A 24,266-nucleotide genomic window follows, 5' to 3' on the forward strand; every position below is an offset into this window, starting at 1 on the left:
CTCACACTCAATTTGGAGTGAATTAAAATCTGTCCCCTCAGCAGAAGGGTTCCATGACTTTTTCCAAAACACAGAAACTCATCTTGGGCGTGTTGCCTGAAGATTTCTAATCCTGAAAGGGCAATGCGCTGTGTTTTTTTTTTTTTCTTTCATAATGGCTACTCTCCAAAATCTTGCTTGTATTGCATCAGAATACAAAAGTTGGGAATAAGTAGGCAAAACCGACTCAGACCCAGAAAACATTTAGGAAATTGGCACTCAAGAAACCACAAATCAGCTGAGACACCCAAAACAATGACAGCAAGCCAGAATTGGAGCAACCCAACAGCTGTGCCCTGATTGAAAAAGAACCTTCCTCTTGTGCCTGAACTCAATATTCCAGCCTCAAAACCAAAGCTCACATCAGAAAATTCATTACAAACCATGATAAATACGACAAAAGAGAAAAAAGCCAAAAAAATGCAAGAATCCATAATGATATAAGGCTTGATTTAGTCACAAGGAAACCGGCTGTTCCCGGATTCATCCACCCCTCCAGCTGACTGCCTGTGGAATTCTGACTGAATTTACCTGAAAATCACAGTGAAACTCAGTTTGGAGGCAATTAATATCTGTCACCTCAGCCAAAGTGTTCCATTTGATTTTCATAAACACAAAAACTCACCTTGGTCATGTTACCTGTAGATTTCTAAGCTTCAAACGCCTATTTGTTGTTTTTTTATTTCATAATGGCTATTCTGTACAAACTCTTCTTTGCATTGCATCAGAATACAAAATTTGGGAAGGAAGAAGGCAAAGCCAACTCAGACCCAGAAAACATTTGGGAAATTGCCACACAAGAAACCACAAATCTGCTCAGGTACTCAAAATAAGGACAGCAAGCCAGAACTGCAGCCAGCCAACAGCTGTGCCCTGATTGAAAAAGAACCATCCTCTTCTGCCCGGAACTCAATATGCCAGCCTCAAAACCAAATCTCACATGAGAAAATTAATTACAAACCATGATAAATAAGACAAAAGAGAAAAAAGCCAAAGAAATGCAAGAGTACTTTGTGATATTTGGCTGGATTTAGACACAAGGAATCTGGCTGTTTCCAGATTCATCCCCCCCTTCCACAGACTGACTTTGGAATTCTGATTGAATTCACCTCAAAATCGCTCTCACACTCCATTTGGAGGGAATTACAATCTGTCCCCTCAGCAGAAGGGTTCCATGACTTTTTCCAAACACAGAAACTCATCTTGGGCGTGTTGCCTGTAGATTTCTAATCCTGAAAGGGCAATGCGCTTTTTTTTTTTTCTTTCATAATGGCTACTCTCCAAAATCTTGCTTGTATTGCATCAGAATACAAAATTTGGGAATAAGAAGGCAAAACCGACTCAGACCCAGAAAACATTAAGGAAATTGGCACTCAAGAAACCACAAATCGGCTGAGGCACCCAAAACAATGACAGCAAGCCAGAATTGGAGCAAGCCAACAGCTGTGCCCTGATTGAAAAAGAACCTTCCTCTTGTGCCCTGAACTCAATATGCCAGCCTGAAAACCAAAGCTCACATCAGAAAATTCATTACAAACCATGATAAATAAGGGAAATGTGAAAAAGCCAAAGAAATGCAAGAGTCCTTTGTGATATTTGGCAGGATTTAGACACAAAGAAACTGGCTGTTTCCAGATTCATCCCCCCCTTCCACAGACCGACTTTGGAATTCTGATTGAATTCACCTCAAAATCGCTCTCACACTCCATTTGGAGGGCATTAGAATCTGTCCCCTCAGCAGAAGCGTTCCATGTCATTTTCCAAAACACAGAATCTCATCTTGGTTGTGTTGCCTATGGATTTCTAATCCTGAATGGTAAATTTGCTGTGTTTTTTTTTTTTTCTTTCATAATGGCTACTCTGTCCAAAATCTTGCTTGTATTGCATCAGAATACAAAATTTGGGAAGGAAGAAGGCAAAACCAACTCAGACCCCGAAAACATTTAGGAAATTGCCACACAAGAAACCACAAATCGGCTGAGGCACCCAAAACAATGACAGCAAGCCAGAAGTGGAGCAAGCCAACAGCTGTGCCCTGATTGAAAAAGAACCTTCCTCTTGTGCCCTGAACTCAATATGCCAGCCTCAAAACCAAAGCTCACATCAGAAAATTCATTACAAACCATGATAAATAAGAAAAAAAGAAAAAAGCCAAAGAAATGCAAGAGTCCTTTGTGATATTTGGCAGGATTTAGACACAAAGAAACTGGCTGTTTCCAGATACATCCACCCCTCCAGCTGACAGCCTGTGGAATTCTGACTGAATTAACCTGAAAATCACAGTGAAACTCAGTTTGGAGGCAATTAATATCTGTCACCTCAGCCAAAGTGTTCCATTTTATTTTCATAAACACAAAAACTCACATTGGTCATGTTACTTGTAGATTTCTAAGCTTCAAACGCCTATTTGTTGTGTTTTTTCTTTCATAATGGCTATTCTGTACAAACTCTTCTTTGCATTGCATCAGAATACAAAATTTGGGAAGGAAGAAGGCAAAGCCAACTCAGACCCTGAAAACATTTGGGAAATTGCCACACAAGAAACCACAAATCGGCTGAGGCACTCAAAACAATGACAGCAAGCCAGAAGTGGAGCAAGCCAACAGCTGTGCCCTGATTGAAAAACAACCTTCCACTTGTGCCCTGAACTCAATATGCCAGCCTCAAAACCAAAGCTCACATCAGAAAATTCATTACAAACCATGATAAATAAGAAAAAAGAGAAAAAAGCCAAAGAAATGCAAGAATCCATAATGATATTGGGTTTGATTTAGTTGCAAGGAAACCGGCTGTTCCCAGATTCATCCACCACTAAAGCTGACTGCCTGTGGAATTCTGACTGAATTAACCTGACAATCGCAGTGAAACTCAAGAAACCAAATTTCAGCTGAGGCACCCAAAACAAAGACAATAGCCAGAATTGGAGCACACTAACAGCTGTGCCCTGTTTGAAAAAGACCATTCCTCAGGTGCCCTGAACTCTATATTGCAGCCTCAAAACCAAAGCTCACATCAGAAAATTCATTACAAACCATGATAAATTAGGGAAATGTGAAAAAGCCAAAGAAATGCAAGAGTCCTTTGTGATATTTGGCTGGATTTAGACACAAAGAAACTGGCTGTTTCCAGATTCATCCCCCCCTTCCACAGACTGACTTTGGAATTCTGATTGAATTCACCTCAAAATCGCACTCACACTCATTTGGGAGGGTATTAGAATCTGTCCCCTCAGCAGAAGCGTTCTATGTCATTTTCCAAAACACAGAAACTCATCTTGGTCGTGTTGCCTGTAGATTTCTAATCCTGAAAGGGCAATGCGCTGTGTTTTTTTTTTTTTTTTCTTTCTTTCATAATGGCTACTCTCCAAAATCTTGCTTGTATTGCATCAGAATACAAAATTTGGGAATAAGAAGGCAAAACCGACTCAGACCCAGAAAGCATTTAGGAAATTGCCACTCAAGAAACCACAAATCGGCTGAGGCACCCAAAACAATGACAGCAAGCCAGAATTGGAGCAAGCCAACAGCTGTGCCCTGATTGAAAAAGAACCTTCCTCTTGTGCCCTGAACTCAATATGCCAGCCTCAAAACCAAAGCTCACATCAGAAAATTCATTACAAACCATGATAAATAAGGGAAATGTGAAAAAGCCAAAGAAATGCAAGAGTCCTTTGTGATATTTGGCAGGATTTAGGCACAAAGAAACTGGCTGTTTCCAGATTCATCCCCCCCTTCCACAGACCGACTTTGGAATTCTGATAGAATTCACCTCAAAATCGCTCTCACACTCCATTTGGAGGGCATTAGAATCTGTCCCCTCAGCAGAAGCGTTCCATGTCATTTTCCAAAACACAGAATCTCATCTTGGTTGTGTTGCCTATGGATTTCTAATCCTGAAAGGTCAATTTGCTGTGTTTTTTTTTTTCTTTCATAATGGCTACTCTGTCCAAAATCTTGCTTGTATTGCATCAGAATACAAAATTTGGGAAGGAAGAAGACAAAACCAACTCAGACCCCGAAAACATTTAGGAAATTGCCACACAAGAAACCACAAATCAGCTGAGACACCCAAAACAATGACAGCAAGCCAGAAGTGGAGCAAGCCAACAGCTGTGCCCTGATTGAAAAAGAACCTTCCTCTTGTGCCCTGAACTCAATATGCCAGCCTCAAAACCAAAGCTCACATCAGAAAATTCATTACAAACCATGATAAATAAGAAAAAAGAGAAAAAAGCCAAAGAAATGCAAGAATCCATAATGATATTGGGTTTGATTTAGTTGCAAGGAAACCGGCTGTTCCCAGATTCATCCACCACTAAAGCTGACTGCCTGTGGAATTCTGACTGAATTAACCTGACAATCGCAGTGAAACTCAAGAAACCAAATTTCAGCTGAGGCACCCAAAACAAAGACAATAGCCAGAATTGGAGCACACTAACAGCTGTGCCCTGTTTGAAAAAGACCATTCCTCAGGTGCCCTGAACTCTATATTGCAGCCTCAAAACCAAAGCTCACATCAGAAAATTCATTACAAACCATGATAAATTAGGGAAATGTGAAAAAGCCAAAGAAATGCAAGAGTCCTTTGTGATATTTGGCTGGATTTAGACACAAAGAAACTGGCTGTTTCCAGATTCATCCCCCCCTTCCACAGACTGACTTTGGAATTCTGATTGAATTCACCTCAAAATCGCACTCACACTCATTTGGGAGGGTATTAGAATCTGTCCCCTCAGCAGAAGCGTTCTATGTCATTTTCCAAAACACAGAAACTCATCTTGGTCGTGTTGCCTGTCGATTTCTAATCCTGAAAGGGCAATGCGCTGTGTTTTTTTTTTTTTTCTTTCTTTCATAATGGCTACTCTCCAAAATCTTGCTTGTATTGCATCAGAATACAAAATTTGGGAATAAGAAGGCAAAACCGACTCAGACCCAGAAAGCATTTAGGAAATTGCCACTCAAGAAACCACAAATCGGCTGAGGCACCCAAAACAATGACAGCAAGCCAGAATTGGAGCAAGCCAACAGCTGTGCCCTGATTGAAAAAGAACCTTCCTCTTGTGCCCTGAACTCAATATGCCAGCCTCAAAACCAAAGCTCACATCAGAAAATTCATTACAAACCATGATAAATAAGGGAAATGTGAAAAAGCCAAAGAAATGCAAGAGTCCTTTGTGATATTTGGCAGGATTTAGGCACAAAGAAACTGGCTGTTTCCAGATTCATCCCCCCCTTCCACAGACCGACTTTGGAATTCTGATAGAATTCACCTCAAAATCGCTCTCACACTCCATTTGGAGGGCATTAGAATCTGTCCCCTCAGCAGAAGCGTTCCATGTCATTTTCCAAAACACAGAATCTCATCTTGGTTGTGTTGCCTATGGATTTCTAATCCTGAAAGGTCAATTTGCTGTGTTTTTTTTTTTTCTTTCATAATGGCTACTCTGTCCAAAATCTTGCTTGTATTGCATCAGAATACAAAATTTGGGAAGGAAGAAGACAAAACCAACTCAGACCCCGAAAACATTTAGGAAATTGCCACACAAGAAACCACAAATCAGCTGAGACACCCAAAACAATGACAGCAAGCCAGAAGTGGAGCAAGCCAACAGCTGTGCCCTGATTGAAAAAGAACCTTCCTCTTGTGCCCTGAACTCAATATGCCAGCCTCAAAACCAAAGCTCACATCAGAAAATTCATTACAAACCATGATAAATAAGAAAAAAGAGAAAAAAGCCAAAGAAATGCAAGAGTCCTTTGTGATATTTGGCAGGATTTAGACATAAAGAAACTGGCTGTTTCAGGATTCATCCCACGCTTAAACAGACTGACTTTGGAATTCTGATTGAACTCACATCAAGATCGCTCTCACACTCCATTTGGAGGGAAGTAGAATCTGTCACCTCAGCAGAAGCGTTCCATGTCATTTTCCAAAACACAGAATCTCATCTTGGTTGTGTTGCCTATGGATTTCTAATCCTGAATGGTAAATTTGCTGTGTTTTTTTTTTCTTTCATAATGGCTACTCTGTCCAAAATTTTGCTTGTATTGCATCAGAATACAAAATTTGGGAAGGAAGAAGGCAAAACCAACTCAGACCCAGAAAACATTTAGGAAATTGCCACACAAGAAACCACAAATCAGCTGAGGCACCCAAAACAATGACAGCAAGCCAGAAGTGGAGCAAGCCAACAGCTGTGCCCTGATTGAAAAAGAACCTTCCTCTTGTGCCCTGAACTCAATATGCCAGCCTCAAAACCAAAGCTCACATCAGAAAATTCATTACAAACCATGATAAATAAGAAAAAAAGAAAAAAGCCAAAGAAATGCAAGAGTCCTTTGTGATATTTGGCAGGATTTAGACACAAAGAAACTGGCTGTTTCCAGATTCATCCCCCCCTTCCACAGACTGACTTTGGAATTCTGATTGAATTCACCTCAAGATCGCTCTCACACTCCATTTGGAGGGAATTAGAATCTGTCACCTCAGCAGAAGCGTTCCATGTCATTTTCCAAAACACCGAATCTCATCTTGGTTGTGTTGCCTATGGATTTCTAATCCTGAATGGTAAATTTGCTGTGTTTTTTTTTCTTTCATAATGGCTACTCTGTCCAAAATTTTGCTTGTATTGCATCAGAATACAAAATTTGGGAAGGAAGAAGGCAAAACCAACTCAGACCCAGAAAACATTTAGGAAATTGCCACACAAGAAACCACAAATCAGCTGAGGCACCCAAAACAATGACAGCAAGCCAGAAGTGGAGCAAGCCAACAGCTGTGCCCTGATTGAAAAAGAACCTTCCTCTTGTGCCCTGAACTCAATACGCCAGCCTCAAAACCAAAGCTCACATCAGAAAATTCATTACAAACCATGATAAATAAGAAAAAAAGAAAAAAGCCAAAGAAATGCAAGAGTCCTTTGTGATATTTGGCAGGATTTAGACACAAAGAAACTGGCTGTTTCCAGATTCATCCCCCCCTTCCACAGACTGACTTTGGAATTCTGATTGAATTCACCTCAAGATCGCTCTCACACTCCATTTGGAGGGAATTAGAATCTGTCCCCTCAGCAGAAGCGTTCCATGTCATTTTCCAAAACACAGAATCTCATCTTGGTTGTGTTGCCTATGGATTTCTAATCCTGAATGGTAAATTTGCTGTGTTTTTTTTTTTTCTTTCATAATGGCTACTCTGTCCAAAATCTTGCTTGTATTGCATCAGAATACAAAATTTGGGAAGGAAGAAGGCAAAACCAACTCAGACCCCGAAAACATTTAGGAAATTGCCACACAAGAAACCACAAATCAGCTGAGGCACCCAAAACAATGACAGCAAGCCAGAATTGGAGCAAGCCAACAGCTGTGCCCTGATTGAAAAAGAACCTTCCTCTTGTGCCCTGAACTCAATATGCCAGCCTCAAAACCAAAGCTCACATCAGAAAATTCATTACAAACCATGATAAATAAGAAAAAAGAGAAAAAAGCCAAAAAAATGCAAGAATCCATAATGATAAAAGCCTTGATTTAGTTGCTAGGAAACCGGCTGTTCCCGGATTCATCCACCCCTCCAGCTGACTGCCTGTGGAATTCTGACTGAATTAACCTGAAAATCACAGTGAAACTCAGTTTGGAGGCCATTAATATCTGTCACCTCAGCCAAAGTGTTCCATTTTATTTTCATAAACACAAAAACTCACCTTGGTCATGTTACCTGTAGATTTCTAAGCTTCAAACACCTATTTGTTGTGTTTTTTCTTTCATAATGGCTATTCTGTACAAACTCTTCTTTACATTGCATCAGAATACAAAATTTGGGAAGGAAGAAGGCAAAGCCAACTCAGACCCTGAAAACATTTGGGAAATTGCCACACAAGAAACCACAAATCGGCTGAGGCACTCAAAACAATGACAGCAAGCCAGAAGTGGAGCAAGCCAACAGCTGTGCCCTGATTGAAAAAGAACCATCCTCTTGTGCCCTGAACTCAATATGCCAGCCTCAAAACCAAAGCTCACATCAGAAAATTCATTACAAACCATGATAAATAAGAAAAAAGAGAAAAAAGCCAAAGAAATGCAAGAATCCATAATGATATTGGGTTTGATTTAGTTGCAAGGAAACCGGCTGTTCCCAGATTCATCCACCACTAAAGCTGACTGCCTGTGGAATTCTTACTGAATTAACCTGACAATTGCAGTGAAACTCAAGATACCAAATTTCAGCTGAGGCACCCAAAACAAAGACAATAGCCAGAATTGGAGCACACTAACAGCTGTGCCCTGTTTGAAAAAGACCATTCCTCCGGTGCCCTGAACTCAAAATGCCAGCCTCAAAACCAAAGCTCACATCAGAAAATTCATTACAAACCATGATAAATAAGGGAAATGTGAAAAAGCCAAAGAAATGCAAGAGTCCTTTGTGATATTTGGCTGGATTTAGACACAAAGAAACTGGCTGTTTCCAGATTCATCCCCCCTTTCCACAGACTGACTTTGGAATTCTGATTGAATTCACCTCAAAATCGCACTCACACTCATTTGGGAGGGAATTAGAATCTGTCCCCTCAGCAGAAGCGTTCTATGTCATTTTCCAAAACACAGAAACTCATCTTGGTTGTGTTGCCTGTAGATTTCTAATCCTGAAAGGGCAATGCGCTGTGTTTTTTTTTTTTTCTTTCTTTCATAATGGCTACTCTCCAAAATCTTGCTTGTATTGCATCAGAATACAAAATTTGGGAATAAGAAGGCAAAACCGACTCAGACCCAGAAAGCATTTAGGAAATTGCCACTCAAGAAACCACAAATCGGCTGAGGCACCCAAAACAATGACAGCAAGCCAGAATTGGAGCAAGCCAACAGCTGTGCCCTGATTGAAAAAGAACCTTCCTCTTGTGCCCTGAACTCAATATGCCAGCCTCAAAACCAAAGCTCACATCAGAAAATTCATTACAAACCATGATAAATAAGGGAAATGTGAAAAAGCCAAAGAAATGCAAGAGTCCTTTGTGATATTTGGCAGGATTTAGACACAAAGAAACTGGCTGTTTCCAGATTCATCCCCCCCTTCCACAGACTGACTTTGGAATTCTGATTGAATTCACCTCAACATCGCTCTCACACTCCATTTGGAGGGAATTAGAATCTGTCCCCTCAGCAGAAGCGTTCCATGTCATTTTCCAAAACACAGAATCTCATCTTGGTTGTGTTGCCTATGGATTTCTAATCCTGAAAGGTCAATTTGCTGTGTTTTTTTTTTTCTTTCATAATGGCTACTCTGTCCAAAATCTTGCTTGTATTGCATCAGAATACAAAATTTGGGAAGGAAGAAGGCAAAACCAACTCAGACCCCGAAAACATTTAGGAAATTGCCACACAAGAAACCACAAATCAGCTGAGGCACCCAAAACAATGACAGCAAGCCAGAAGTGGAGCAAGCCAACAGCTGTGCCCTGATTGAAAAAGAACCTTCCTCTTGTGCCCTGAACTCAATATGCCAGCCTCAAAACCAAAGCTCACATCAGAAAATTCATTACAAACCATGATAAATAAGAAAAAAGAGAAAAAAGCCAAAAAAATGCAAGAATCCATAATGATATAGGGCTTGATTTAGTCGCTAGGAAACCGGCTGTTCCCGGATTCATCCACCCCTCCAGCTGACTGCCTGTGGAATTCTGACTGAATTAACCTGAAAATCACAGTGAAACTCAGTTTGGAGGCCATTAATATCTGTCACCTCAGCCAAAGTGTTCCATTTTATTTTCATAAACACAAAAACTCACCTTGGTCATGTTACCTGTAGATTTCTAAGCTTCAAACGCCTATTTGTTGTGTTTTTTCTTTCATAATGGCTATTCTGTACAAACTCTTCTTTGCATTGCATCAGAATACAAAATTTGGGAAGGAAGAAGGCAAAGCCAACTCAGACCCTGAAAACATTTGGGAAATTGCCACACAAGAAACCACAAATCGGCTGAGGCACTCAAAACAATGACAGCAAGCCAGAAGTGGAGCAAGACAACAGCTGTGCCCTGATTAAAAAGAACCATCCTCTTGTGCCCTGAACTCAATATGCCAGCCTCAAAACCAAAGCTCACATCAGAAAATTCATTACAAACCATGATAAATAAGAAAAAAGAGAAAAAAGCCAAAAAAATGCAAGAATCCATAATGATATAGGGCTTGATTTAGTTGCAAGGAAACCGGCTGTTCCCAGATTCATCCACCACTAAAGCTGACTGCCTGTGGAATTCTGACTGAATTAACCTGACAATCATAGTGAAACTCAAGAAACCAAATTTCAGCTGAGGCACCCAAAACAAAGACAATAGCCAGAATTGGAGCCCGCCAACAGCTGTGCCCTGTTTGAAAAAGACCATTCCTCCGGTGCCCTGAACTCTATATTGCAGCCTCAAAACCAAAGGTCACATCAGAAAATTCATTACAAACCATGATAAATAAGGGAAATGTGAAAAAGCCAAAGAAATGCAAGAGTCCTTTGTGATATTTGGCTGGATTTAGACACAAAGAAACTGGCTGTTTCCAGATTCATCCCCCCCTTCCACAGACTGACTTTGGAATTCTGATTGAATTCACCTCAAAATCGCACTCACACTCATTTGGGAGGGAATTAGAATCTGTCCCCTCAGCAGAAGCGTTCTATGTCATTTTCCAAAACACAGAAACTCATCTTGGTTGTGTTGCCTGTAGATTTCTAATCCTGAAAGGGCAATGCGCTGTGTTTTTTTTTTTTTTCTTTCATAATGGCTACTCTCCAAAATCTTGCTTGTATTGCATCAGAATACAAAATTTGGGAATAAGAAGGCAAAACCGACTCAGACCCAGAAAGCATTTAGGAAATTGCCACACAAGAAACCACAAATCGGCTGAGGCACCCAAAACAATGACAGCAAGCCAGAATTGGAGCAAGCCAACAGCTGTGCCCTGATTGAAAAAGAACCTTCCTCTTGTGCCCTGAACTCAATATGCCAGCCTCAAAACCAAAGCTCACATCAGAAAATTCATTACAAACCATGATAAATAAGGGAAATGTGAAAAAGCCAAAGAAATGCAAGAGTCCTTTGTGATATTTGGCAGGATTTAGACACAAAGAAACTGGCTGTTTCCAGATTCATCCCCCCCTTCCACAGACTGACTTTGGAATTCTCATTGAATTCACCTCAAAATCGCTCTCACACTCCATTTGGAGGGAATTAGAATCTGTCCCCTCAGCAGAAGCGTTCCATGTCATTTTCCAAAACACAGAATCTCACCTTGGTTGTGTTGCCTATGGATTTCTAATCCTGAAAGGTCAATTTGCTGTGTTTTTTTTTTTTTCTTTCATAATGGCTACTCTGTCCAAAATCTTGCTTGTATTGCATCAGAATACAAAAATTGGGAAGGAAGAAGGCAAAACCAACTCAGACCCAGAAAACTTTTAGGAAATTGCCACACAAGAAACCACAAATCAGCTGAGGCACCCAAAACAATGACAGCAAGCCAGAATTGGAGCAAGCCAACAGCTGTGCCCTGATTGAAAAAGAACCTTCCTCTTGTGCCCTGAACTCAATATGCCAGCCTCAAAACCAAAGCTCACATCAGAAAATTCATTACAAACCATGATAAATAAGAAAAAAGAGAAAAAAGCCAAAAAAATGCAAGAATCCATAATGATATAGGGCTTGATTTAGTCGCTAGGAAACCGGCTGTTCCCGGATTCATCCACCCCTCCAGCTGACTGCCTGTGGAATTCTGACTGAATTAACCTGAAAATCACAGTGAAACTCAGTTTGGAGGCAATTAATATCTGTCACCTCAGCCAAAGTATTCCATTTTATTTTCATAAACACAAAAACTCACCTTGGTCATGTTACCTGTAGATTTCTAAGCTTCAAACACCTGTTTTTTGTGTTTTTTATTTCATAATGGCTATTCTTTACAAACTCTTCTTTGCATTGCATCAGAATACAAAATTTGGGAATAAGAAGGCAAAGCCAACTCAGACCCAGAAAACATTTAGGAAATTTCCACTCAAGAAACCAGAAATCGGCTGAGGCATCCAAAACAATGACAGCAAGCCAGAATTGGAGCAAGCCAACAGCTGTGCCCTGATTGAAAAAGAACCTTCCTCTTGTGCCCTGAACTCAGTATGCCAGACTCAAAACCAAAGCTCACATCAGAAAATTCATTACAAACCATGATAAATAAGGGAAATGTGAAAAAGCCAAAGAAATGCAAGAGTCCTTTGTGATATTTGGCAGGATTTAGGCACAAAGAAACTGGCTGTTTCCAGATTCATCCCCCCCTTCCACAGACTGACTCTGGAATTCTGATTGAATTCACCTCAAAATCGCTCTCACACTCCATTTGGAGGGAATTAGAATCTGTCCGCTCAGCAGAAGCGTTCCATGGCATTTTCCAAAACACAGAATCTCACCTTGGTTGTGTTGCCTATGGATTTCTAATCCTGAAAGGTCAATTTGCTGTGTTTTTTTTTTTCTTTCATAATGGCTACTTTGTCCAAAATCTTGCTTGTATTGCATCAGAATACAAAATTTGGGAAGGAAGAAGGCAAAGCCAACTCAGACCCCGAAAACATTTAGGAAATTGCCACACAAGAATCCACAAATCAGCTGAGGCACCCAAAACAATGACAGCAAGCCAGAAGTGGAGCAAGCCAACAGCTGTGCCCTGATTGAAAAACAACCTTCCTCTTGTGCCCTGAACTCAATATGCCAGCCTCAAAACCAAAGCTCACATCAGAAAATTCATTACAAACCATGATAAATAAGAAAAATGGAAAAAAGCCAAAAAATGCAAGAATCCATAATGATATAGGGCTTGATTTAGTCGCTAGGAAACCGGCTGTTCCCGGATTCATCCTCTGCTCCAGCTGACTGCCTGTGGAATTCTGACTGAATTAACCTGAAAATCGCAGTGAAACTCAGTTTGGAGGCAATTACTATCTGTCACCTCAGCCAAAGTGTTCCATTTTATTTTCATAAACACAAAAACTCACCTTGGTCATGTTACCTGTAGATTTCTAAGTTTCAAACGCCTATTTGTTGTGTTTTTTTTATTTCATAATGGCTATTCTGTACAAACTCTTCTTTGCATTGCATCAGAATACAAAATTTGGGAAGGAAGAAGGCAAAGCCAACACAGACCCTGAAAACATTTGGGAAATTGCCACACAAGAAACCACAAATCGGCTGAGGCACTCAAAACAATGACAGCAAGCCAGAATTGGAGCAAGCCAACAGCTGTGCCCTGATTGAAAAAGAACCATCCTCTTGTGCCCTGAACTCAATATGCCAGCCTCAAAACCAAAGCTCACATCAGAAAATTCATTACAAACCATGATAAATAAGAAAAAAGAGAAAAAAGCCAAAGAAATGAAAGAATCCATAATGATATTGGGTTTGATTTAGTTGCAAGGAAACCGGCTGTTCCCAGATTCATCCACCACTAAAGCTGACTGCCTGTGGAATTCTGACTGAATTAACCTGACAATCCCAGTGAAACTCAAGAAACCAAATTTCAGCTGAGGCACCCAAAACAAAGACAATAGCCAGAATTGGAGCACACCAACAGCTGTGCCCTGTTTGAAAAAGACCATTCCTCCGGTGCCCTGAACTCTATATTGCAGTCTCAAAACCAAAGCTCACATCAGAAAATTCATTACAAACCATGATAAATAAGAAAAAAGAGAAAAAAGCCAAAAAAATGCAAGAATTCATAATGATATTGGGTTTGATTTAGTTGCAAGGAAACCGGCTGTTCCCAGATTCATCCACCACTAAAGCTGACTGCCTGTGGAATTCTGACTGAATTAACCTGACAATCCCAGTGAAACTCAAGAAACCAAATTTCAGCTGAGGCACCCAAAACAAAGACAATAGCCAGAATTGGAGCACACCAACAGCTGTGCCCTGTTTGAAAAAGACCATTCCTCCGGTGCCCTGAACTCTATATTGCAGCCTCAAAACCAAAGGTCACATCAGAAAATTCATTACAAACCATGATAAATAAGGGAAATGTGAAAAAGACAAAGAAATGCAAGAGTCCTTTTTGATATTTGGCAGGATTTAGACACAAAGAAACTGGCTGTTTCCAGATTCATCCCCCCCTTCCACAGACTGACTCTGGAATTCTGATTGAATTCACCTCAAAATCACACTCACACTCATTTGTGAGGGAATTAGAATCTGTCCCCTCAGCAGAAGCGTTCTATGTCATTTTCCAAAACACAGAAACTCATCTTGGTTGTGTTGCCTGTAGATTTCTAATCCTGAAAGGGCAATGCGCTGTGTTTTTTTTTTTCTTTCTTTCATAATGGCTGCTCTCCAAAATCTTGCTTGTATTGCATCAGAATACAAAATTTGGGAATAAGAAGGCAAAACCGACTCAGACCCAGAAAACATTTAGGAAATTGGCACTCAAGAAACCACAAATCGGCTGAGGCACCCAAAACAATGACAGCAAGCCAGAATTGGAGCAAGCCAACAGCTGTGCCCTGATTGAAAAAGAACCTTCCTCTTGTGCCCTGAACTCAATATGCCAGCCTCAAAACCAAAGCTCACATCAGAAAATTCATTACAAACCATGATAAATAAGAAAAAAAGAAAAAAGCCAAAGAAATGCAAGAGTCCTTTGTGATATTTGGCAGGATTTAGACACAAAGAAACTGGCTGTTTCCAGATTCATCCCCCCCTTCCACAGACTGACTTTGGAATTCTGATTGAATTCACCTCAAAATCGCTCTCACACTCCATTTGGAGGGAATTAGAATCTGTCACCTCAGCAGAAGCGTTCCATGTCATTTTCCAAAACACAGAATCTCATCTTGGTTGTGTTGCCTATGGATTTCTAATCCTGAAAGGTCAATTTGCTGTGTTTTTTTTTTTTTTCTTTCATAATGGCTACTCTGTCCAAAATCTTGCTTGTATTGCATCAGAATACAAAATTTGGGAAGGAAGAAGGCAAAACCAACTGAGACCCCGAAAACATTTAGGAAATTGCCACACAAGAAACCACAAATCAGCTGAGGCACCCAAAACAATGACAGCAAGCCAGAATTGGAGCAAGCCAACAGCTGTGCCCTGATTGAAAAAGAACCTTCCTCTTGTGCCCTGAACTCAATACGCCAGCCTCAAAACCAAAGCTCACATCAGAAAATTCATTACAAACCATGATAAATAAGAAAAAAGAGAAAAAAGCGAAAGAAATGCAAGAATCCATAATAATATAGGGCTTGATTTAGTCGCTTGGCAACCGGCTGTTCCCGGATTCATCCACCCCTCCAGCTGACTGCCTGTGGAATTCTGACTGAATTAACCTGAAAATCACTGTGAAACTCAGTTTGGAGGCAGTTAATATCTGTCACCTCAGCCAAAGTGTTACATTTTTTTTTCCAAAACACAAAAACTCACCTTGGTCATGTTACCTGTAGATTTCTAAGCTTCAAATGCCTATTTGTTGTGTTTTTTATTTCATAATGGCTACTCTATACAAACTCTTCTTTGCATTGCATCAGAATACAAAATTTGGGAAGGAAGAAGGCAAAGCCAACTCAGACCCTGAAAACATTTGGGAAATTGCCACACAAGAAACCACAAATCGGCTGAGGCACTCAAAACAATGACAGCAAGCCAGAAGTGGAGCAAGCCAACAGCTGTGCCCTGATTGAAAAAGAACCATCCTCTTGTGCCCTGAACTCCATATTGCAATCTCAAAACCAAAGCTCACATCAGAAAATTCATTACAAACCATGATAAATAAGAAAAAAGTGAAAAAGCCAAAGAAATGCAAGAATCCATAATGATATTGGGTTTGATTTAGTTGCAAGGAAACTGGCTGTTCCCAGATTCATCCACCACTAAAGCTGACTGCCTGTGGAATTCTGACTGAATTAACCTGACAATCGCAATGAAACTCAAGAAACCAAATTTCAGCTGAGGCACCCAAAACAAAGACAATAGCCAGAATTGGAGCACACCAACAGCTGTGCCCTGTTTGAAAAAGACCATTCCTCCGGTGCCCTGAACTCTATATTGCAGCCTCAAAACCAAAGCTCACATCAGAAAATTCATTACAAACCATGATAAATAAGGGAAATGTGAAAAAGCCAAAGAAATGCAAGAGTCCTTTGTGATATTTGGCTGGATTTAGACACAAAGAAACTGGCTGTTTCCAGATTCATCCCCCCCTTCCACAGACTGACTCTGGAATTCTGATTGAATTCACCTCAATATCGCACTCACACTCATTTTGGAGGGAATTAGAATCTGTCCCCTCAGCAGAAGCGTTCTATGTCATTTTCCAAAACACAGAAACTCATCTTGGTTGTGTTGCCTGTAGATTTCTAATCCTGAAATGGCAATGCGCTGTGTTTTTTTTTTTCTTTCATAATGGCTACTCTCCAAAATCTTGCTTGTATTGCATCAGAATACAAAATTTGGGAATAGGAAGGCAAAACCGACTCAGACCCAGAAAACATTTAGGAAATTGGCACTCAAGAAACCACAAATCGGCTGAGGCACCCAAAACAATGACAGCAAGCCAGAATTGGAGCAAGACAACAGCTGTGCCCTGGTTGAAAAAGAACCTTCCTCTTGTGCCCTGAACTCAATATGCCAGCCTCAAAACCAAAGCTCACATCAGAAAATTCATTACAAACCATGATAAATAAGAAAAAAGAGAAAAAATCCAAAAAAATGCAAGAATCCATGATGATATTGGACTTGATTTAGTCTCAAGAAAACCGAATGTTCCCGGATTCATCCACACCTCCAGCTGATGCCTGTGGAATTCTGTCTGAATTAACCTGAAAATCACAGTGAAACTCATTTTGGAGGCAATTAATATCTGTCACCTCAGCCAAAGTGTTCCATTTTATTTTCATAAACACAAAAACTCACCTTGGTCGTGTTACCTGTAGATTTATATTCTTCAAATGCCCATTTGTAATGTTTTTTATTTCATAATGGCTACTCTGTCCAAACTCTTGTTTGTGTTGCGTCAGAATACAGAATTTGGGAATGAAGAAGGCAAAGCCAACTCAGACCCAGAAAACATTTAGGAAATTGCCACACAAGAAACCACAAATCGGCTGAGGCACCCAAAACAATGACAGCAAGCCAGAATTGAAGCAGGCCAACAGCTATGCCCTGTTTGAAAAAGACCATTCCTCCTGTGCACTGAACTCTATATTGCAGCCTCAAAACCAAAGCTCACATCAGAAAATTCATTACAAACCATGATAAAAAGAAAAAAGAGAAAGAAGCCAAAGAAATGCAAGAGTCCTTTGTGATATTGGGCTTGATTTAGTTGCAAGGAAACCAGCTGTTCCCGGATTCATCCACCCCTCCTAGCTGACTGGCTGTGGAATTCTGATTGAATTCACCTGAAAATCGCACTCACTCTCGATTTGGAGGAAATTAATATCTGCCCCTCAGTGGAAGGGTTCTATGTCATTTTCCAAAACCCAAAAACTCATCTTGGTCATGTTGCCTATGATTTCTAATCATGAAAACCCAATATGTTCTGTTTTTCAATTTCCTGATGGATCCTCGTTCTAAACCCTTGTTTGTATTGCATCAGAATACACAATTTGAAAAGGAAAAAGGCAAAACCAACTCAGACCAACAAAGCATTTAGGAAAAAGTCGCTCAAAATGAAAAATTGCCTGAGGCACCCAAAGCAATTACAGAAAGCCAGAATTGGAGAGAAACAACAGCTGTGCCCTAATTGAAAAAGACCATTCCTCTGGTTCCCTGAACTCCTTAAGCCAGCCTCAAAACCACAACCCACATCAGAAAATTTATTACAAACCATGATAAATAAGAAAATGTGAAAAATGCAAAAAAGAAAAAGAAATGCAAGAGTCCTTCGTGATATGGCGCTTGTTTTAGTACAAGGAAACCAGCTGTTTCCGGATTCATCCACCCCTCCCAGCTGACTGACTGTGGAATTCTGATTGTATTCACCTGAAAAGAGAGAACATTTATAAGTATATTGGGACTGTGGAACCTGTCATTTACCAATCACATGTTAGACTGAATCATAGACCAAATATAGGGAAGAAATCCTATGCATGTAAACCTTGTAGGAATTCATTCAGTATTAAATACCCTCCATCACAGCACTCATATTGTGGAAAACCCTCATGTGTGTAATGATTGTGTGGAAACCACTCACCAGAAGTCAGATCTCATTAGACATCAGAGAATTCACACAGGGTTGAAATCTTACAAATCTAATGACTGTGGGAAGTTCTTTGGCCAGAAGAAACACCTCATAAATCATCAGAGAATTCACACAGGTGAGAAACCTTTTGAATGTAATGACTGTGGAAAATCCTTTGGCCAGAAGGCAAACCTCATAAATCATCAGAGAATTCACACAGGTGAGAAACCTTATGAATGCAATTACTATGGAAAATCCTTTGGCCAGAAGGCAAACCTCATAAATCATCAGAGAATTCACAGAGGGGAGAAACCTTATGAATGCAATCATTGTGGAAAAGCCTTTGCTGAGAAATCAAAGCTCACAAAGCATCAGACAATTTGTACTGGGGGAAACCTTATGATTGCAATGACTGTGGAAAAACCTTTGCTGAGAAGTCAAACCTCAGAAAGTATCAGAGCCTTCACACCATGGAGAAAGCTTATAAATGAAATGACTGTGGAAAAGCCTTTGGTCCCATCCTTGCATACCAAGGATAAATCCCACTTGGTCTGGGTGGATGATCTTTCTGATGCATTGTTGGATTCAATTGGCCAGAATTCTGTTGCAGATCTTTGCATGTATGTTCATCAGGGAAATTGGTCTATAATTACTTTCTTTGTTGCACTTTTTTCAAGTTTAGGAATGAAGGTGATGTTGGCTTCATAGAAAGAATTTGGGAGAATCGCCTCTCTCTCAATTGTTTTGAATAACTTGAGAAGAATTGCAGTTAGTGCTTTAAATGTCTGTTAGAATTCAGCAGTGAAGCCTTCCAGTTTTGGGGTTTTCTTGGTAGTGATGGTCTTTATTACTGGTATCATTTCCATCTGGTTATGTGTGTGTTTAGGTTTTCTATATCTTTGTTGCTCAATTTAGGTAGGTTTTATGGATGGAAGGATGGTGGAAAGCCTCTTTGCTGTACCTCATAACTCATAAGATATCAGAGTATCCACACAGGGAATTTTCTACTTGACCTTTTTGTGCAAGTTATATCTCATGAAATATTAGAGAATTCACCAAGGGGAGAAATGCATGAATATAATACATGTGAATAGCCTTTGTGGTGCAAATCAGACCTCATCAAACATAAAAGAATTCTCATGGGGAGCAATTTTATGAATGTAATGACTCAGAGCCTTTTACCATAATTCAGCCCTCATTGTACATCATCAAATTCATATAGGGAAAAACTCCTTTGAAAGTAAAATCCCTTTAATTAGAAGCCATACCTCATAAGACAACAGGGAATTCACGTGGGAGAGAAACCTTATGGGTGTAATGAGTGTTGGAAAGCTCTGCCCAAATCTCTCCTTATATCAGAATGCACAACATATATATCTAATGAATGAAATAAATGTGAGAAAGTCATTTCACATAGGTAATGCCTCATAATCCATCATGGAATTTGAACAAGGGAGAGACCTTAACAATATAATGAATGTGGAAGAGCTTTTCTCCAAAATTCATGTAAGTATTGTGACAAAACCTTTTGCTGGAAATCACATCCTATCCAACAGAGACTCATGTAAAGGAGAAAGCTTATAAATATTATTAGAGTCAGAAGTCAATGGTACATCAGAGAATTGACACAGGTGGTTTCTTAGGCGTATACTGATTGTGCAAAAACATTTTCTTTATTTCAGGCTTGTATAGACACAGAATTCACAAAAGGTGATAGTCTTTGCATGCTGTAAATACAATAAAACCTTTAGCCAGAAATTAGACATCAACAGACTTCAGAGAATTCATAAGGAACAAAAGTCTATGCAATGAATTTGGAAAATGTATTTCTGTTATAAATCAGTCTTCAATTCCCATGAATAGACTCACAAATGAGAAAACATGCATGCATAGAAAAGTTTTGTACCATAAATTATCTCTAGATGGTAAACTAATATATCACACAAAAGAAATATCATGAGTGTAATGGAATTGGGAAACCCTTTGCTATAAGGCAGATTTCCAGAAAGCTTAGCAAGATTACAGAAAAGTCTCTGAAAATGTAACATGTCTGAAAGATTTGTTGGCATCACAAACTGGAGGATAGCTCAAGTGCATGTGTTTTTGTGCCTGGCATCCAAATTGATATCTCTTTTTCTTTGATGAATTCCTTGTTTATTTATTTAGCAGATTTAGAGACAAAGGATTCCTGTCCATTGATTTACTACTATATGCCCACAATTGCCATGGTAAAGTATATGGCAAAAACTGAGTGCTGGGGGCTGTGAATCTGATTCATCACTGATAACATTGAAGACATTGGTTCCTGGTTCTTATGCTGCTATGCATGGAAATGTTTCTCTAATTTCATTTTCAAATAGTTCATTGTTAATATAAAGAAATGCTTCTAATTTTTAAAATTTCATTGAAATAATTTGTGATTAATGTGTCCTAGTCATGCATTATTACAGGGTGTAGTGCAATATTTGCACACATTTATGCAGTAAAAAGTGATCAAGCTAAGCAACTACAGTTTTATTAAGTTTTTAAAGAGTTATTTATTTGAAAGACAGAGTTACAGAGAGAAGTAGCAGCAGAGAGAGAGAGAGGTCTTCCTCTGCCGGTTCACTCCCCAGATGGCCACAATGGCCGGAGCTCTGCCAATCTGATTCCAGGAACCAGGAGCTTCTTCCAGATCTCCCACTTGGGTGCAGGGACCCAAGGACTTGGGCCATCTTCTACTGCTTTCCCAGGCCATAGCAGAGAGTTGAATCAGAAGAGGAGCAGCCAGGACTAGAACTGGTACCCACATGGGATGCTGGTGCTTCAGGCCAGGGTGTTAGCCCACTGTGCCACAATGCTGGCCCCCAAGCAACTACAGTTTCTAATTCTTCTCCATGATTTGAGACTACCAGCTCCTCTCCTTCAGTTCTTTACACAGAACCTAATATGGTTGAATGTAGTCATCTCATTATATTATGGAACACCAGAAGTTCTTTCTGCCTCTTTGATTTTTGATACCTATTATCCAATCCCCCTCTATCCCTAGCTGCTTCCCTTCTCAGCCTCTAGTAATCACAGTTCTGTGTTCAGATCCATTATTTTCTTTCACTTCCACATGCGACAAGGACCAGGTGACATTTGTGTTCCTGCTTCTGTCTTATTTCAATTAATTTAATAATATTTTGTTCTTTTTTTGTATCTAAAAGAGGTTGCCCTGTCCATTGTTTTTCACTGATGGACAGCTAGATTGGTTTCAAATCCTGGCTGCAGTGAACTGTGTTATAGTGGCTGTGTTATGGGAAAATTGCTGTATCTTTGATATGCTCTCCTCCTTTCCTTCTAATAAAATTTCCTTATTCTATATAGCCAAGAGCAAGATAACTCTCACATGGTAGGTCAATTTTTATCTTAGTTTAATTTTTGTTATTTATTTGAAAGAGTTACAATAGAGGTAGAGACACAGAGAGGTCCTCCATTAGCTGGTTCGCTCTACAGATGACTACAAAGGCCAGAGTTATGCCATTCTGAAACCTGGAGACAGGAGCTTCCTCTGGGTCTCCCACATGGGTGAATGGGCCCAAGGACTTGGGCCATCTTCTACTGCTATCCCAGGAGATAGCAGAGAGCAGTATTGGAAGAAGAGCAGCTGGAACTAGAACTGGCACCCAAATGGGATGCTGGCCCTTCAGGCCAGGGCTTTAACTCACTGCACAACAGCGCCAGCCCCAATTTTTATCCTTTTTAAGGAATGACCATACTGTTCTGCATAACATCTGTACTAACTTGTGTTTTCACCCACCATATATGATGGTTTTCTTTTCCCATGTGCTCTCTAGCATTCGTTATTTTTTATCAGTTTGGCATAAAAATGATATAGTATTGTTCATGTTTTTGTGTATTTTGAAATCAGTTAATTTGTTTATTAAATCTTTATTATTTGAAAGGTGGATTTAGAGAGAGAGGGAAAGACATAGATAGCTTTCATCTGCTGGCTCACACCCCAGAGAGTTTCAACAGTTGAGCCTGGGGCATGCTGGAGTCAGGAGCTTCATCCAAGTCTCCCACATGAGTGGCAAGGACCTGAGTCCTTCGTCCATCTTCTGCTGGTTTCCCAGGTGTTTAGCAGTGAGCTAAATTGGAAGTGGAGATTCCTAAACTCAAAGTGGAACTCAGATGTTATGCTGGCCTCACAGATTGCAGCTTTCCCCACTTGGCCACAATGCCAGCCCCTCTATCAATTTAATTCCTCAAAAATAGCTCAGTAATGTTGGCATCTATCTCATTTTGTTTTTTCTCTGTTATTATTCAACTTATTGATGTCTTATTTTTGTTCACATTATTCCTCTCAATTGCTCTACCTGAGGTGAGTAGGGCTGCTGTGTTGCTTAAATGAAGTGTATGCTTTAGATTACTCATTTAATGAGTGCATGTCATTCACATAGCACTTCACTGAAGTTCTACTATGTCCCAAATCCTCTTCTAGGCACAGAATTTAGACCACTTTTCTCTTAGGCCCAGATCTTGCCTTTAACATACTACTTGGAATTTAGTAGCTCATGAAATCTGCAGACTGCATAAATGAATGAATATTTTGAGGGCTGTGCTTTTGTGGAGGAACTTCATAGGAGACCGAAGGAATAAAATAAATCAAAAGTATCCACAGTATATAGAATGTATACTATTTTACAAGTCACAGAGAAGAAGAAGAAGAAGGAAAGTAGTAAGACTAGAAAGTTTGTGGCAAGACTAACAGGCGCTGGTCAAGAACTTAATAAGCACATTAGGAAAGCAGTAAGGTTTCTTTTTTTTTTTTTTTTTGAGGAAAAGTTTTTATTTCTAGTGATGAAATTGGCTACAGAACATTATGAAAGTTTAAAAATACAAAGAGAAATTGTCTATAATTAATAGATTCAAAATTTGACAATCAGTGAATATCATTATTAGTCATTACCAACAACAGTTATTGATTTGAAAGGCAGAGTGACAGGAAGAGGGAACCACTGCTTCACTCCCCAGACACTTGCAATAGCCAAAGCTTGACCAAGCCAAAACCAGGAACTGGGAATTCATTCTGGATGTCCCATTTGGGTGCAGGGACCCAAGCACTTCTGCCATCCTCCGTCTCCTCCCAGGGTGCACACTAGCAGAAACTTGCCTCAAAGCAGAGAAGCTACCACTCAAGCCAGACATTTGTATATGGGATGTGGGTGTGTGGTGGTGATAGCAAGCCCTCATAGATAAAAAAAAAAAGACAAAGTTATTTCTATGCCAAGGAAATTACTCTGTAGTCTTTCTCTTATAAACTACGTATTGCTGAACCTAGATAATTTTTCCTTTATTTAACAATGACATGAAAATGTCAGTTGAGTTGGCTTTCCTGAAGACCTTGTTTCTTGAATATTAGTGGCTAGTTGAGATAAATTCTTTTCATCTCTTTCTCGCTTCGGCAGCACATGTGCTCGCTTCGGCAGCACATATACTAAAATTGGAACGATACAGAGAAGATTAGCATGCCCCTGCGCAGTAAGGTTTCTTTACCTCCCTGTAGACTCTGCTCTCCAGAGGTGAACAGGGTCCTCTAAACCCACTTGCTGCACACACAAACACCTGAGTGTTGTATTCTCCCACAGGTGTTGGAGACTGATATGGTGTTCTGATTTATATTTACATAATGGCTAGTGACATCGGGCATATTCACATGTTTTGACCATGTACATTTCTTCTGAGAAATGTCTATTCAGATCCTTGCCTGTTTCTTCACTGTATTTTTTGGAGTTTTTCCAATTCATGTAAATGTTCTGGAAATCTGTAAACATTCAGAGTTTTAATTTTTCCTGCCATCTGTTCATTGTATCTACACTCTGATGTTTACTTTGTTGTGAAGAAGTATCTTAGTTGGATATACTCAAATGTCTCTGTTTTTATTTTTGTGACTATTGCTATTGGAATCTTACCCAAAAGCTATTGTGTGTTGACAATATTTAGAGTTTCCCTATGTTTACTTGGGTTTGGGTCTTATGATTACATTTTAATTCACTGTGAGTTCACTTTCACATAGTGTAAGAG

General features: G+C 39.8%; 1 pseudogene; it reads left to right on the forward strand.

Moving 5' to 3' along the window:
- Positions 1-23,655: 23,655 nt before the first annotated feature.
- LOC149119071 (U6 spliceosomal RNA) lies at positions 23,656-23,723 on the forward strand (annotated as a pseudogene).
- The last annotated feature ends 543 nt before the right edge of the window (positions 23,724-24,266 follow it).

The sequence above is a fragment of the Oryctolagus cuniculus genome, unplaced genomic scaffold (assembly GCF_051225735.1).
Source record: "Oryctolagus cuniculus isolate XC-2025 breed Fujian yellow rabbit unplaced genomic scaffold, ASM5122573v1 ptg000041l, whole genome shotgun sequence".
NCBI classification, from domain to species: Eukaryota; Metazoa; Chordata; class Mammalia; order Lagomorpha; family Leporidae; genus Oryctolagus; species Oryctolagus cuniculus.